The sequence below is a fragment of the Loxodonta africana genome, unplaced genomic scaffold (assembly GCF_030014295.1).
Source record: "Loxodonta africana isolate mLoxAfr1 unplaced genomic scaffold, mLoxAfr1.hap2 scaffold_81, whole genome shotgun sequence".
Lineage (NCBI taxonomy): Eukaryota > Metazoa > Chordata > Mammalia > Proboscidea > Elephantidae > Loxodonta > Loxodonta africana.
The window spans coordinates 76,581-93,016 of NW_026975550.1; the positions used below are offsets into that span (position 1 = coordinate 76,581).

Here is a 16,436-nt window from a genome sequence, read left to right on the forward strand (position 1 = left end):
TTACAGCACCTCAAAGGCTGACGCAGGCACATAAGTAGACAAAACCTATTATGCTGTTGACAGCCCCACCAAGGTTCTCATGCTCCAGCTGAGAATGGAAACAGCAGGACGAATGCTTCTAGAGAGATCACCCACATAGGCTGAGGCAATGGGTGTGTTGAAGGTCTTCTCCAAGCACTGGTCCTTCATTAGACCCTGGGAATTATTGCATATCTGGATGAGGGAGTCCCCTAAAAGTAAGTGAGGTTAAAAACTCCCCTCAATTTTGTAAGCAGGTAGTTCTGAGCCTCAATTCATTTTATTTTTTAAAAAATAATGCTTTTTCTCATACATGATTTTGTGTAGACTCACACTTACAATTCGTATTACTCATTCATGCATTAAGTCAACAAAGATTTCCTGTATTAACAGCTACATATCAGACCCTAGGCCAGATGCTCTCGGTGATGAAATGACTTAGAGAAGTTGCCTCACTGCCTGGTGAGAGAAACGGCCAAGTTAACAGGTGTATCAGTCACGTATTGCTGTGTAACAAATGACTCCAAAATGTAGTGTCTTAAAAAAACAACCATTTACTAAGCTCACAATTTTTCAGGTTGTCAATTTGGGGTTCTTCTGATCTGGGCCAGCTACAGTGGCTCGTAGCAGGGCTTATTCATCTGTCTACAATTTGCTTCCAGCTCACCACCGAGCCAGTTTGCCTAAAATCAACTCAGTGAAACCACTAGATCATCTTTCCAATGGTCCCTCATCATTCAGCAGGCTGGCCTGGGGTCATTCCCACAGGTTCTCGGGGTTTAAGAGCAACAAAAGGGCAAGACTCAATGCAAAATCTTTTCAATTCTCTCGTTGTATCTTCTCTGCTACTATGTCAATGGCTGAAGCAACCATAAGGTCGGCCTTCAACAGGTAGAAGAAGACTCCTACTGCTAATGAAAGGTGCTCTGGAGTCTCATAGAAGGCATGGGCACAGAGAGAGGAAGAATGTGTAGTAAATGCAATTGTGTTTTATGCTGTGGTAAAGGGTTTCCTGGGTACAATGGTGTACAGAGCAAGAAGTGGACTCATCTACCAGGAGAAGATTCAGGGAAGACTACAACCAGGAAGTCATGCCTGAACCAAGTTGGGAATATGACTGAATAGTTAAGGGGTGAAAAAAGGCCGAGCATCCAGGAAGCCCCAGGTATTTTCCAGAGGCTTCAGTAAAAGGGGAAGGATGGCTTGATGAGAAAAGTCTGAGGAAACAGGCTGAAAACACTGGGGCATTTGTTATATTTGTGAACAGGCACAGATTATCTTTTGTTCTATTGTTTCCCTACCATTCCTGCCTCTTCTCTCCTTTGGGGTCACACAAAACAAGCCCCTACCATCCCCATGTGGAAACTTTTGTTTTCCTTGGAGAAGTCTCCTCCTTCCTCATCACCACCCCAACCTTCTTAATTTCTTCCTCAAATGGTCTCCCCATTTGCTGATTTCTCCTCTAAATGGCACCTTAAACAAAGGCAGAGTCTGTCATGGGCTTTCCCCAAGTCAACTCCCAAACTTCCCATTCTGGCTGACCACAAAACTCCTGAGTCTTAGGGCTTCTTGGTGAAGTCATGAGCCTAATCTTGCCAGTGGGGTCAGTTTTCTTCACCTTCACGCTTCACCAGGGAGAGTAGACCAGCAGACGGGAAGGGAGAGAACATCTCCTAGTCAGAGAGCAGAGCCTGTGTGAAGCCTCAGAGGCTAAGGAGACCTAAGAGGGGCTCAGAGTGGACATTTTATAACCAGAGCTGGAGAGACATGATTCCAACAGAGTCAAATGAGAGGACTGGGAGAAAGCAGCTGCCCATGATACTGTTATCATTCCCTGTGCTCTCTTTACTCACCAAAGGATAGTAACCCCTTTTACAGGGCACGGAAAAGTTGCAATTCATTTTTAGTATCTAATCTCCTTCTTCCTACACTGGTGCTAGCACTTCTCAAGCACCTACCTGACAGTTTCATGTTTTTCTGGTTGCCGTGTTTAGCTTCAAACCGGGCTCATGGAACTCAGCAGTGTCAGCAATGATGTCACACAGGATTACGGAAGCCTTGGTGCTAACTCAGATCTCAGCTGCTTTTTGAAAAGGGTGTCGACCTCAGGTCTTGTGGGAGAGAAACCGTAGCTACTGAATCAAGGAAATTCAGGAGCAAGCCAGAGTCCCCAAGTTATCAAAGGTTCATGCTGGGAGAAGGGATAAAGGTCCTTCAGAAGACCATTATGTTCGGACATCTTCACCCAAGCAGGATGAAACAGTGACACACGAGGAAAAGGCCTTTCTCTAAGACTCTAGATAAAGGTGAGGAAAAATTGTTCCAGATTGACGAGTGCTACAGAACAAAAGGTCTGACTTCCACCAGAAAAGAGAGCCATGGTAGGACAAGATGAAGGATTTGGGGTGAATGGATAAGGTCATAAGGAAGATTCTCCTGAGAAAGCACTTTCTGTCATTTAGTAGATAATTAACCAAAGTTTATTTTCTCAATAAGAAATGTAGGAATAAATGAGGGATGAAATGAAAGAATCCAATTGTAAGTTTGAGAGCTTTCCAGAATAGGTGCAGACAAGGCACACTATTGTTCTGGATCTGAACATGATGGAAGGGAAGGAAGCCAGTGGGCAACTGGGGCAGAGAGTATAGGATGGTGGAAAGGCTGGGTAGGAAGAAGCATACTTAATTATTATATTTTCTAATTAGATGGAATTAATATACCATGTGAAGAACTAAGGAAATTACTCAGGAGGTTCTGGGAGTGGTAGGTTGAAGAGCCCAGAACCCACATCGCTGAGGGCAGAAGAAGGGCTGTAGATTCCTCCCTAGATCCAGGAACTCCCCTTCCCCTCCTGTGTCTCCTGCCCACCTCCCTCAAGAGCCTAAAACAACCCCTAACCACAAACATGGCTACAGGATAGAATTTTTTATTTTCCTACTTTTCTTAACCTGAGCTTCATCTAGGATCAGTCATGTATCACTCTTTTCAGGCCAGTTTTGTTGCGCTCCCCACTACTATTACCTCTGCTGTCCTCCTCCACCCAGTGCTGCCCTCCACTGGCCCTGCTTCCTGCTGCTTCCTGCTTTTCTGACTGGCCTCTAATACCCTTTGAGAGATCTCCCACCCCATCTTCTGTCTGTCACTGGAGCTTACACTCCCCTCCCAAACTCCTTCTCTTTCTTCCTTAACTTGCCAATCCTTCCCTCAAACTCAGAAAAATACTGACCCTTATGCTGACATATACAAGACCCGCCCCCGCCCACAGGAGGCATGGTTGCGATTTGGCTACTAAGGTTTGTGCCATCAGACTCTCAAATGTGGACATCTGTTTCTGCCTCACCCTGAAGGACATGGTAATGGGCTTGTGTTCAGAGAAAGGCAATTTTAATCTCCTGGTGTAGGCTAGTTAAGGGTACGAGGAGAAGTTTTCAATTATACAGAAAAGTACAAATAACGCTGTCTCTTTAAGTATAATTCCTTCTATAAAAGCCTTCCCTTAAAAGTAGGATGAAACCAAGTTACAAAGAGGAGACCAATTCTCCTGTTTCAATGCTTACACTCTAAATTTACTAAAAAAAAATAACTTTCACAGAAAACAGCTCTTAGAGAAACCATGTATTATCATGAAGGTGCAGAGAATGAGGTAATTTCCATATTCCACAGGAGCAAATTCACTTCCATCCAACAAATGCAAAAAAATAATTTTTTTTTTTTAATGTGGCGATCCTCTGTTTATGTTATAAACTATCACTGGATAAACCTTTGGCTGCTAACTAAAAGGTTGGCAGTTGGAATCCACCAGCCGCTCCTTGGAAACCCTGTGGGGAGTTCTACTCTGTCCTATAGGGTTGCTATGAATTGGAATCTACTGAAAGAAAACTGGGAGTTTTTTTTTTTTTTTTTAAATCAATGTATTATAATTTTTTGGAGAACTATAGACTTTTGCTATAAGGTAGTACCATCATCGAAATTTTCTGGAGAAGACTTTATTGCCCAGAGTAAATTCCCTAAAGTATGGTCGGTGCCTGGGGAAGAAGAAAGAAACCATGGGGACTGTGGAAGTGGAGGATGGCGGTGATGGAGAGGTCTCCAGGGATCCCTGAGACCAGAGACTTAGGTCACAGTTCAGACACCAGAGCCCAGACAGCTCATGTAAATTAACACTCCACTATTGCAAGTCTCAACCCAAGAGGAAAGTGTCACTCAGGGTAGAACATGAGAACAAAAAGCCCAAGTTCCAAGCCCAGGAAGATTCCCCAAGTACCAGCGAGGTCTTTTTCAACAGCTTCCACTAGGCAGAATTCTCACTCATCAAATTACTCCAGAGATCAATAGGTCAAGTATGAGTATTTTACCCAAGTGTGTAAGGTCAAGGGGTTAGCCATGGTCTGGCAGACCAGACCAAAACATCTCACACCCCTGTCGGCAAAAGGCCCCTGGTCCTGAGACCGAGTTTTTGAAGAAAGTGAGTGCCATCAGGTCTGCCCTCAGTCTAACCAACACTGAGTTCCTGGTCAGCATCCTGGAGTCCTGGCAAGAAGAGCCAGGCACCTCCAGGAGCATCTGGAGGAGGAGACAGGGGCTGAAGAGGCTACCACACCTACTGGTGCTGCTGCACTTGTGGGAGATCTGGCTGCAGAGGGTGCAGGCATGGCCTCAAGGTCAAAGGAGAAAGCACCTGAAGATGTGCTAGGACTCTCAGACTGAGAGAAGCAGGATGTCTGGACTGCAAAATATGCACCCTTCAGGGAAGAACTTCATTCAGGCTTCTTAAACCCACCTCACCTGGAAGATCCATCCTTTTAGCCTTGTGCCCCTTCCACGCCCCCTCTAGTACATGGAGAGATCCAGCCCCAGAGCACCAGGGTGGAAGAAGCCCCAGGATAGCAGTCCGAAGACATGAGGTCTACTCAAAAGCCAAGGAGAGAAGAGGACAAGACTCATCTGCAGATGAGGTCTCAGGGCCCTGAGAATGAGCACAATGTTTGTAAGGAAAGAGAAATGGGATTTCAGTGGGACATGGAAGTCTGAGAAAGAGCCTCTGCAAAGATAGCTCTAAGGGAGGTGTGATTGTGAAGGTGGGCTGATCACTGAGTTCTTTGGAGTACAAGGTACCAGACAGAAGCCAGACTCTGGGGGGAACCTGCCTGCCGGTGAGCAGTGGGCTTAAAATCCTAAACCAGTGAGAATCGAATCCCTTCCCAGCAGCTTCTGCACAGATCAGTGATGTTTGCTTGGTCTTTCTCTTTTCTGTGGTCTAACCTGATCTGTCCTGAGATCAGAGAATTGGAATAGAAAAGCCTGACTGAGATAAAACGAGCAAAGAGAAGACAAGGCCTCCTAAATGTGGTGAAGACAGGACACAGATAACCAAAGGTGAGGATGGGAAGAAACAGATTGAGTTCCAAGTCCCATCCACAGTATCCCAGGGCCTGGGAATCCCTGGAAGTGCCAGAGGTGTGTACTCCCTGGGAGATGCGACCCCAAGTGTCAGAGGAAGCCCTATGGAGCAAGGAAGGGAGGGCAGGGCCTCTAGGATGGGCACTTCCATACAGGCTGCCCATGTGAATTTCTCAGAGTGACCATGACAGATCCTGAGAGGGACAGTTTGAGGCAAAGGAAAGTAAGTTTTCTGAAGAGGGGTGAATTCCACCTTCTCCTGATAATGAAACAGAAATCCCGTCCTGCTCAGAGGTACTGAGTAGGAGGGATTGTGAATTCCCATCCTGCACAGCGATTGGCTGGGAAGTTCGACTGTCTAAAGACAATGTGGCCAAAGTCTTTTTTATCTTTCAAAGATATATCTTTAACTTCCTGCAAATTCAATTCTGGAAAAAAGCCTAGAATATACAAGCATGGGTTTTTCAGGAGAGCAACAAGGGGAGAAGGTGATAGTGGCATATCAGAGAAGGAGAACAATAGTCTAATGGTCCCCGTGTTACTTAATGAATCACACATGGTGTCCAGCATTCTTCCTTATCTGTAGACATGTAAATGCAGTAGATGTTTTAGCAATAACTGAATTAATCCTCACAGAATTCTTTTTGGCCATTTCAAGGTATAGAGACCAGAAGAAGTCATTAGTTACAAGAGCAAGCAATAATTCGCTGATCAGAATTTTGTTCAATTTCTGTGTTTGCCCTTCATACATAGATAAAAGTCTCTGAATCTGGCATTGAAGACAGTGTTTTCTCTATTGTTATGGATTGAATAGTGTCCCCCAAAATGTGTGTCAACCTGGCCAGACCCTGATTCCCAGTATTGTGTGGTTGTCCTGCATTTTGTGATCTGATGTGATTACTTATGTGTTGTAAATTCTAACCTCTGTGATGTTAATGAGGTGGGATTAGAGGCAGTTAGGTTAATGAGGGAGGACACAATCTACAGGATTAGGGTGAGTCTTGAGTCAGTCTCTTGAGATACAAAGAGAAAAGTGAGCAGAAATGAGAGGGACCTCATACCACCAAGGAAGAAGTGCCTGGAGTGGAGCACTTCCTTTTGACCCAGTGTCCATGAGCTGAGAATTTCCTAGGCCAGGGGAAGATAGATGACAAGGACTTTCCCCCAGAGCCACAAAGAGAGAAAGCTTTCTCCTAGAGCTGGTGCCCTGACTTCAAACTTCTTGCTTCTTAAACTGTGAGAGAATAAGTTTCTGTTTGTTAAAGCCATCCACTTGTGGTATCTCTGCTATAGCCACACTAGATAACTAAAAAACACATAAATAAAATAGTCAAAACAGAAAAAAAGTTTCAAATATACACACATACACGTATGATGTTATTAACTTTAAGAGGTTTTACATTCTTATAACACATTTAACAAGAGATTTGTATACAGAAGTTATAATAAGAGCCAGCCCCACATAAGTATATTGTACCTGCTCCCCCAAAGTGTCCAGTGTCCAAAGATACATATGTACCCTTTTACACACTGCTTTTTGCCGGGACACACGTAAGGACATCCATTTGTTTGTTTTTATGGAAATTAGGTCACACTCTACCCATGTTTTTCTCTGAATCACTCTTCACTTGACAATTTCTCATGGTTCCTCTAAATCAGCAGACATGGAAGAAGCACTCTTTTTGGTTCGTCTCATTTTTAACTCCCACCACTCTTCTGTCAGTTTGTTGTACTGTGGTGGCTTGCATGTTGCTGTGATGTTGGAAGCTTTGCCACTGGTATTTCAAATACCACCAGGTTCACCCATGGTAGACAGCTTTGAGTGGAGCTCTGGATTTAGACAGACTAGGAAAAAGGACCTGGTGATCTATTTCTAAAAAAAAAAAACTGGCCAGTGAAATCTTACGAATAGTACTGGAACACTGCCTGATTGAATGACAGAGGATAACCCCTTAGGTTGGAAGGCACTCAAAATACGAGTGGGGAAGAGCTACCTCCTCAAAGTAGATCCCACTTTAATGACATTTGCTGATGGGGCACAACTCATAATGAGAAGAAACTGACACAAATATCCATTAATAACCAGAACGTGGAATGAAGGAATTATGAATCTAGGGAAATTGGAAGTCATCAAAAATGAAATGGAATGCATAAAGGTCAATAATCCTAGGCATTAGTGAGCTGAAATAGCTTGGTTTTGGACATTTTAAACTAGACAATGGTATGTTCTACTATGCCAGGATTGAGATACTGAAGAGAACGTCATCATATTCATCGATAAAAAGAACATTTCAAGATCTGTTCTGAAGTACAACACTACGAGCAATAGGATAATATCCACAGGCCTACCAGGAAGACCAGTTAATAAGACTATTATTCAAATTTACACACGAATCATGAATGTGAAAGATGAAGAAGTTGAAGGTTTTTACCAAGTTCTGCAGTTTGAAACTGATCAAACATGATGCATTGATGAATCAAGATGTACTGATAATTACGTGATTGGAATGCGAAGTTGAAAACAAAGCAGACAAATCAGCAGTTGGAAAATAAGGTATTGATGATAGAAATGACAATGAAGCTTACATGATAGAATTTGGCAAGACCAATGACTTATTCATTGCACATACCTTTCATCAGGAACATAAACGGTGACTATACTCATGAACCATTCCAGGCAGAATAGACAGGAATCAAATTTGTGGAAGGTGATGATGGAGAAGGTCAATATCATGAGTCAGAAGCAGGCCAGGGGCTGACTGCAGAACAGATGATCAGTTGCTCATATTCACGTTCAAGTTGAAGCTGAAGAAAATTAAAACAAGTCCATGAGTCAAAGTATGTCCTTGAGTATATCAAACCTGAATTTAGAGACCATCTCAAGAATAGATTTGATGCACTGCACACTAAGGATCGAGGACCAGATTAGTTGTGGGATGATAGCAAGGACATCATATATGAAAAAAACAGTCATTAGAAAGACAGGAAAGAAAGCAAAGACCAAAGAGGATGTCACAAGAGACTCTGAATCTTGCTCTTGAATGTACAGTAGCTAAAGAGAATGGAAGGAAAAATAAAGTAAAAGAGCTCAATAGAATACCTGAAAGGGAAGCTGGAGAAGACAAAGTATGATAATATAATGTGAACAGATCTGGAGTTAGAAAACCAAAAGGGAAGAAAACACCTGGCATTTCTCAAGCTGAAAGAACTGAAGGAAATATTCAAGCCTCTAGGTGCAATACTGAAGGATTCTATGGGCAAAATATCGAACAACACAGGAAACATCAAAAGTAGATGGAAGGAATACACAGACTCAATACACCAAAAACAATTGGTCGACGTTCAACCATTTCAGGAGGTAGCATAGGATCAAGAGCTGATGGTACTGAAGGAAGAACTCCAAGCTGCACTGAAGGCATTGGCAAAAAAAATGGCTCCAGGAATTGATAGAGTACCAAATGAGATGTTTCAACACATGGATGCAGTGCTGGAGGCGCTCACTTGTCTATTCCAATATATTTGGAAGACAGCTACCTGACCAAATGACTGGAAGAGATCTATATGTGTGCCCATTCCAAAGAGAGGTGGTCCAACGCAATGAGGAAATTATCGCGCAACATCATTAACGTCACACGCAAGAAAAATTTTGCTGAATATAATTTAAAAACAATTGCAGCAGTACACAGACAGGGAACTACCAAAAATTCAAGCTGGATTCAGAGGAAGACATGGAATGTGGGATATCATTTCTGATGTCTGATGGATCTTGGCTGAAAGTAGAGAATATCAGTAAGATGTTTACCTATTTTTGTTTACTATACAAGCACACTCAACTGTGTGGCTCATGACAAATTATGGATAGCTTACCAAAGAATGGGAATTCCAGAACACTTAACTGTATTCATGCGGAATATCTACGTAGACCAAGAGGCAGTCATTTGAGTAGGGCAAGGGGATACTGTCTGGTTTAAAATGAGAAAGTTATGTGTCATGGTGGTATCCTTTCACCATACTTACTCAATCTGTATGCTGAGCAAATAATCTGAGAAGCTGGTCTGTAAGAAGAAGAACATGGCATTAGTTTTGGAGAAAGATTCACTAACAACCTATGATATGCAGCTGATACGACCTTGCTTGCTGAAAGTAAAGAGGACTTGAAGCAGTTACTGATGAAGAGCAACCACTACAGCCTTCAGTATGGATTACACCTCAACATAAAGAAAACAAAAATCCTCACAACTGGACCAGTAAGCAACACCATGATAAATAGAGAAAATACTGAAGTCATCGAGCAATTCTTTTTACTTGAATCCATAATCAATGCCCACAGATGCAGCAGTCAAGAATTCAAACAATGTATTGCATTGGGCAAATCTATTGCAAAAGACCTCCTTAAAGTGTTGTGAAGGAAAGATGTCACTTTGAGGACTAAGGTGTGCCTGAGCAAAGCCATGATATTTTCTATCACCTCACATGCTTGAGCAAGTTAGACAATGAATACGGAAAACCGAAGAACTGATTCATTTAAAATATGGTGTTGGCAAAGAATACTGAATATACCATGGACTGCCAGAAGAATAAACAAAACCATCTTGGAAGAAGTACACCAAGAATGTACCTTAGAAGCAAGGATGGCGAGACTTCGTCTCACGTGCCTTGGACATATTTTCAGGAGGGACCTGTCCCAGGAGAGGCTCATCATGCTTGGAAAAGCTGAGGGTCAGAAAAAAAGAGGAAGGCGCTCAACAACATGAACTGACACACTGGCTGCAAGAATGGGCTCAAACATAGCAATGATTGTGAGGATGGTTCAGGATCAGGCAGTGTTTCATTCTGTTTTACACAGGATCGATGGCATCTAACAGCAACAACAACTAACATATGCACGTATGCATATATATGTGTGTGTGTGTGTCTGTGTGTATACCCATTGCCATCGAGTCGGTTCCAACTCATAGTGACCCTACAGGACAGAGTAGAACTGCCCCACAGAGTTCCCAAGGAGTGCCTGGTGGATTCGAACTGCTAACCTTTTGTTAGCAGCTATACCTATTAACCATTATGCAACTAGGGTTTCCATATATATATATACACAAACACACACACATATACACACACTCATATATATGTGTATATATATACATGTTCTCTTCACTAGTTTTGCACCTCTACAGATCCCAGGCTAAGACATTTGGTACCTACACTGGTTCTAGAGGAACCAAATCTTAAGGATGAGTTTTCTGAATTGATTCTCAAGTCTGGCTAGTCTTAAAGGCACTGATGACTGTCTCCAGAAGTAAACAGGCTATTGCTAATCCATGGTGTGAGGTGACAATAGAAATACACAAAATACTACTACCACTGGATCAAATACTTGTGAGAGACAAGGCTCTGCCTGATTATATATTTGATACTTTTCTATAATTTTGTCAGAATAAGAATAATAAGGAAGCTGCTTGGTTGGTCCTGCTTTTGCTAGCCACACTGGTGAATGAAAGAAATGGACTCAAAGCTCAAGCACCACATACAAGATCTGAAAGCTGCCACTTGTGCCCAGAAAGAAAACCATATTTCTTATAGTAACAAGGCTAATGCTGCCAAAAATAAACTCAGATTCTTATCTTAAGAGTGACTGAATTAAAGCGCCAGTTGAATATCCAGCCTCAAATGGTGTCCGAAGTTAAAGTGAGGGCACTGATTGGGAAGAAATGGGATCCTGAAACTTGGGATGAGGACATATGGGCAGACAGTCAGGAAGCGGGGGACAATGAACCTCCAATTTCCGTTGAATCGCTCTTCCTAACAGAACCAGACCACTTACTCCCATCTGAAGAGATTCTCTAACTTTGCCTGCTAAGGCACCCTTCCCAGTAAAACAATTATCCCTTCCACCTCCATCTGATGAGATTACCCCAGCTGTGCCTGAAGTGTCTTGTTTGAGTTATCTCCTGGGGTGGGATCTGGGGCATTGCCTGGGGCATCACCGTAGGCAGATGCCTTATAAGACAGGGCTGAACATCCCACTGCCACTGCCCATTTTTGCTTCTAGACCTATACCTAGACTTCAGTCCCAACAAGCCCCAAAAGGTGAACTATGAAGTGTGACCCAGGAGACGGTATGCTAAACTCCAAAAGAACTGCTTGATTTTTCTAATACATACATACAGAAACCTGGTGAATATGTGTGGGAATGGCTATTCTGGGTGTGGGATAATGGTGCAAGCAACATAAAGGTGGAGTACTCTGAGTTTATTGATATAGGCCCAAGAAGCACAGATTCTTCACTCAGTGTTTCAGCTTGAGAGGTTAGAAAAGGATCTCATAGTTTATTTGGCTGGTTTACTGAAGCACGTATTAAGTGGTGGTCTACAATAAATCAAGTGGAAATGGCAGATCTGCCACTGTGTAATGTAGGAGAAGGTATCCAAAGGCTGAGGGAAATTGGCATGTTTGAATGGATTTATTAGGCTGGACCCACAGACCCACACACGGAGTGCCCAGAGGGCTCTCTTTTTACCATAGCGGTGAGGTCCAAATTTGTGAAGCAAGCCCCAGCATTACTGAAGACTTCTGTGGTTGTTATTTTATGTAAGTAAGAGTCCACAGTGAGAACTGCCCTAACTGAATTAAGACACCTAACTACAATGCAGCTGACTGGTCCCCATGGTGGTAGCAGCCAAGTGGTGGCACTCAATCAACAAAGACAAGGTGGGTGTGGTTACCATAACAGACAGTAGAGTCAAAGCAGTAATCAGAATAGTCTGCTCGCATGGATTTATAGCATTGGCTACTTAGTCATAGTGTCCCTGGGAGTGAAAGAGTTGGGAAATGTACATCTCCTGGTACCTAGTGTCTTAGATATCTAGTGCTCCTGTAACAGAAATACCACAAATGGATGACTTTAACAAAGAAAATTATTCCCTCACAGTCTAGTAGGCTATAAGTCCAAATTCAGGGTGCCAACTCCAGGGGAAGGCTTTTTCTCTCTGTCACTCCTAGGGGAAGGTCTTTGTCACCAATCTTCCCCTGGACAAGAAGGTTCTCAGCACAGGGATCCTAGGTCCATAGGATGCACTGCTCCTGACACTTCTTTCTTGGTGGTACTGAGGTCCCCCTGTCTCTCTGCTCTTTTCTCTTTTATATCTCAAAAGAGATGGACTTAAAACACAACTTAATGTTGTAGATTGAGCCCTGCCTCCTTAACATAACTGCTTCAAATCTTCGCTCATTAACATCATAGAGGTAGGATTTACAATACATTGGAAAATCACATCAGCCGACAAAATGGTGGATAATCGCACAATACTGGGAAGCATGGCCTAGTCAAGGTGATATATACATTTTGGGAAGACAGAATTTAATCCGTAACACCTAGTATGCAGCTATCAACCTGTTAATGCCTTTTTCTCCATACCTGTTTCAAAGTATCACCAGAAACAGTGTGCCTTCTCTCTGACCAGAGTATATAAGGACCAAATAATATAGAGGAATCTCTGTTACGTTTTCTCCATCTTACCGTTATTTGGCCTCATAGGCAGACCCAGTCACTTAATTGCACGGCAGAAGGAAGAGATTAAAGCCCCAACATTCTTGCCAGTGGACCAGGAAGGTAGCTGCTCAGACATCAGAGAGCCTCAGAGAGACAGAGACCAGGCGGCTCAAGAGAGGATACCAAAAAGTTGTTTTTCATACCCTCCCCCACTCCCACAGTTGCATATGCTTTGCTCTGACCCTAAGAAGTAGATCAATCCTTTGAGAACTGCATTATGGGTTAGAACACCAACAAGGTCCCAGACTGAGTGACACTCCCATAGATTACATCCAAATATCACTGCAAAGTCTTCAAAATCTGAACTGACATCTGAGCCACAGCATACAGAAGTTGGGAAAGAACCTGCAGCCTGAACATAACTGGGTCAAGTGATTCCTAAAACAAACAACATCGACATTTTCTGTAAGATTGAAGTAAGACACAGTCTTGGAATCATAGACAAAAACTTTAAAAAGCTACTTTAACCACGCTCAAAGAAGTAACAGGCACAACTTAGAAAAATAGAAAAATACATAGAAACCATTCACAAATGAAAATTTTAGACAGGAAAAATAGAAAAATAGAGATAAAAAATTCACTTGATCAGCTCTACAGCGGAATGCTGTTGACAGACAAAAGGATCAATGAGATGAAAATAGTTCAATTGAAAATATCCAATCTGAAAACAGAGAATATTGAAAAAAAAATGAACAGAGCCTCAAAAAAATCCAAAAATATCTAACGTTTATTTATTGGAATTCCATAAGGTGTAGAGAAAATATGTGGTGTAGAAAAAAGTATTTGAAGAAATACTGGCTCAACACTCCCAATTTGTTGAAAGACATAAACTTACAGATTCAAGAAGCTATGCAAACTCCAACAAGTTAAACTCACATAATTTTACACCCAAATGCCTCACTGCCAACTGTGGAATAACAAGGACCAACTCATTTCATACAGGAAAAACAATTGGAATGACTCTGTATTCATCATCAGAAGCCATGGAGGCCAAAAGGCTGTGAAAACATTTTTTCAACACTGAAAGAAAAGAAACATTAACCCAGCTTTCTATATCCTGTTATTTCTTTCATGAGTAAAGGAAAAATACTGACATTCTCAGGTGAAGGAAAGTTAAGAGAATTCATTGCCACCAGACTTGTTGTAAATGAAACGCTAAAGAAGTTCTTCAGGTGGTAGACTTGGAATTTCAGGAATTACGGAAAGGAACAAAGTCGAAAGTACCTTCTTAAGTTCACCCTTCAGCCAAAGATTAGACAGGTCTGTAAAACAAACAATAACACACATGAGGTAAGTGTTTCTTAGTTCAATCATGTGTATGAGACCAAAAGTGCAAAACCTGCCCAAAAGCACAGAAAAGAGGGCAGGATGGAACAGGAATCATGGCGGATGGAAATGGGGAACTGGAGCATAGGAGAGTGTTGACACATCATGAGGATTGCAACCAATGTCACAAAACAATTGTGTATAAATGGTTGAACGAGAAACTAACTTGCTCTGTAAAGTTTCAAGTAAAGCACAACAACAAAAAAAAAGGGGTAGGTATCTGGGTAAACACATTATGCCATCCCTGCAATCACTGCACAACACGGCGCAGGAGTCTCCTCTTTGGAAAGATTTTCTAGCCTGTTCGGAACACTTTGGAATACACTCTTGGTGGCAAATTAGTATTAGAGAATGGGGTTAATTTTGAAAATACCTGAGATGTCTGTACTCAATATGGTGAATAAACTGGATAGTAATGTTTTCAAAGCTAAATGAGGTGTTCTAACAACAAAAAAAATAGGCCTGAATTCCTATGTGGGCCATGAGCCTGCTCCAAAGGCCTTCTGCAGAGAGGCATTTCAGGCACTTCCAGAGCAGCAGGAGCACTGGGGAATGCATGTATCAACCTCCTCCAGGGCCTTCTCTGAGGGGGAAGTACCTGATTTAGTACTAAGCTTAAAAAAAAGCTTAGTGGTTCATAAATAGTCATTCTGCATAAGGTCTTCAGGTTCAAGTCTGTAATCCAGCTGGGATTCTGTGTGTGCTGCATCTCTGCATCAAAAGAACAAACTTCTACAAGCAGAATGCCAGGAGAGAGGCGGTTGGGCAGCTGGGGGCGGGGGGTGCTGTGCAGACAGGGGTGCCTGAGGGAGGCACAATATAGTCATTCTGCACGGGGTCTAGTCATTCTGCATAAGAATTAGAATGCTTCCATCAGTGCACAATAGTTTACATGCAGGACATAAACAAAGTGACTCAAGGACAAAGTCGAGCAGTAAACCAATCCACTCCCTGTCAGTCCTTACCTGAGAGGGTCCTCGTGAGGATTTCCGGGGATGGAGAAGGACACAGTAAACGTTGAATTATTTTACCTCTTCCTTCCTCAAGAAATAGGTCTCAAGCCCCAAACTCCTCTTCTGGTCTATATTTAAGCTGTATAATAAAACTGGGAACCAGGCAATCAGCCCTGAGCAGACAGACCCAGAAGTATTTCCAGTGCCCCACACCTTTGAGTTCCAGTGAGATCCTGTTCCTAGTCACTAGATTAGCAGAGGAGCTGAAAGACTGAAATTCCTTGCTTTCAGGCAACTTGGGCTTGAACCAGGCACTTATTGCTAAAGTCGTATTTCTTTGTGTTAATTTATGATCCTAAACAAATCTGGAGTTTGGAGCTCATTTTGATAACTCCTCATTAGTCTGCACAGACTAGAGTCTGCTCACAGTCAGTGATGACAACGGAGGAAACAAAGTCCCTAGCCCAGAGGAAGGACTGCTCCCCAAATTTGGGGCAGTGCCCCTGGGGAGTATTGGCGAGGTGCACTGTGGCCTCTGTGGCTTTGCCTTGTGCTCCTGGAATTGCACCCTGGGGGCCTCCATATGCGGACCCAGAGTCCATGGGTGACCACAACTCCCGCCCTTCTGGGTCATCGCCCGGACGCACGTTACGATACGCTTCCTGCCCTCCTTTCCAGCATAAGCGCTGCGATCACGCGTGGTAGAACCATTTCCCAGGTCCAGACCCTAGGCTTTACCATCCATGGCCTTAGGCTTCCCCTAGTCCTGGGGGAACCCGCAAACCTGGCAGGTGCGAGGTTAGCACCCGGCTGGGCGGGCTTGGGCCTGTCTCAGAAGGCTCATGGCGCAGGCGGGTTCCCCCTCCTTGGAGCCCGCGGGCTTGCGGCGGGCAGCCCGACATCTCCTGCCTCCCTCGGGCACCTCTCTGAGCAGCAGCTCCCCTCCCCTCCGCCCCGCCAACCACCCAACAGTCGCACTGCCTGCTTTCTGCTTCTAGAAGCCTGTTCTTCTGATGCACAGATGCAGCACACACAGAATCCCAGCTGGATTACAGACTTGAACCTGAAACGCACAACTTTAAAACTACTAGATTGGGGGGTGGGGGGGTTGGCAGTGAAAAAAGGAAAAAAATTTAAGAAAAGAACAATTACAAAAAAAGTATTAGAAGACTGTATCCTCACATTTTGGA

At 43.2% G+C, this 16,436-nt stretch overlaps 1 long non-coding RNA gene across 1 annotated transcript in view; it reads right to left on the reverse strand.

Moving 5' to 3' along the window:
• LOC135230160 (uncharacterized) overlaps nt 1-16,436 on the reverse strand; it is a 312,870-nt gene that overhangs the window by 42,706 nt on the left and 253,728 nt on the right. The window contains exon 6 of the long non-coding RNA XR_010320816.1: nt 8,049-8,223. This is a non-coding gene — a long non-coding RNA (uncharacterized LOC135230160). The remainder of the gene's footprint in view (nt 1-8,048; nt 8,224-16,436) is intronic.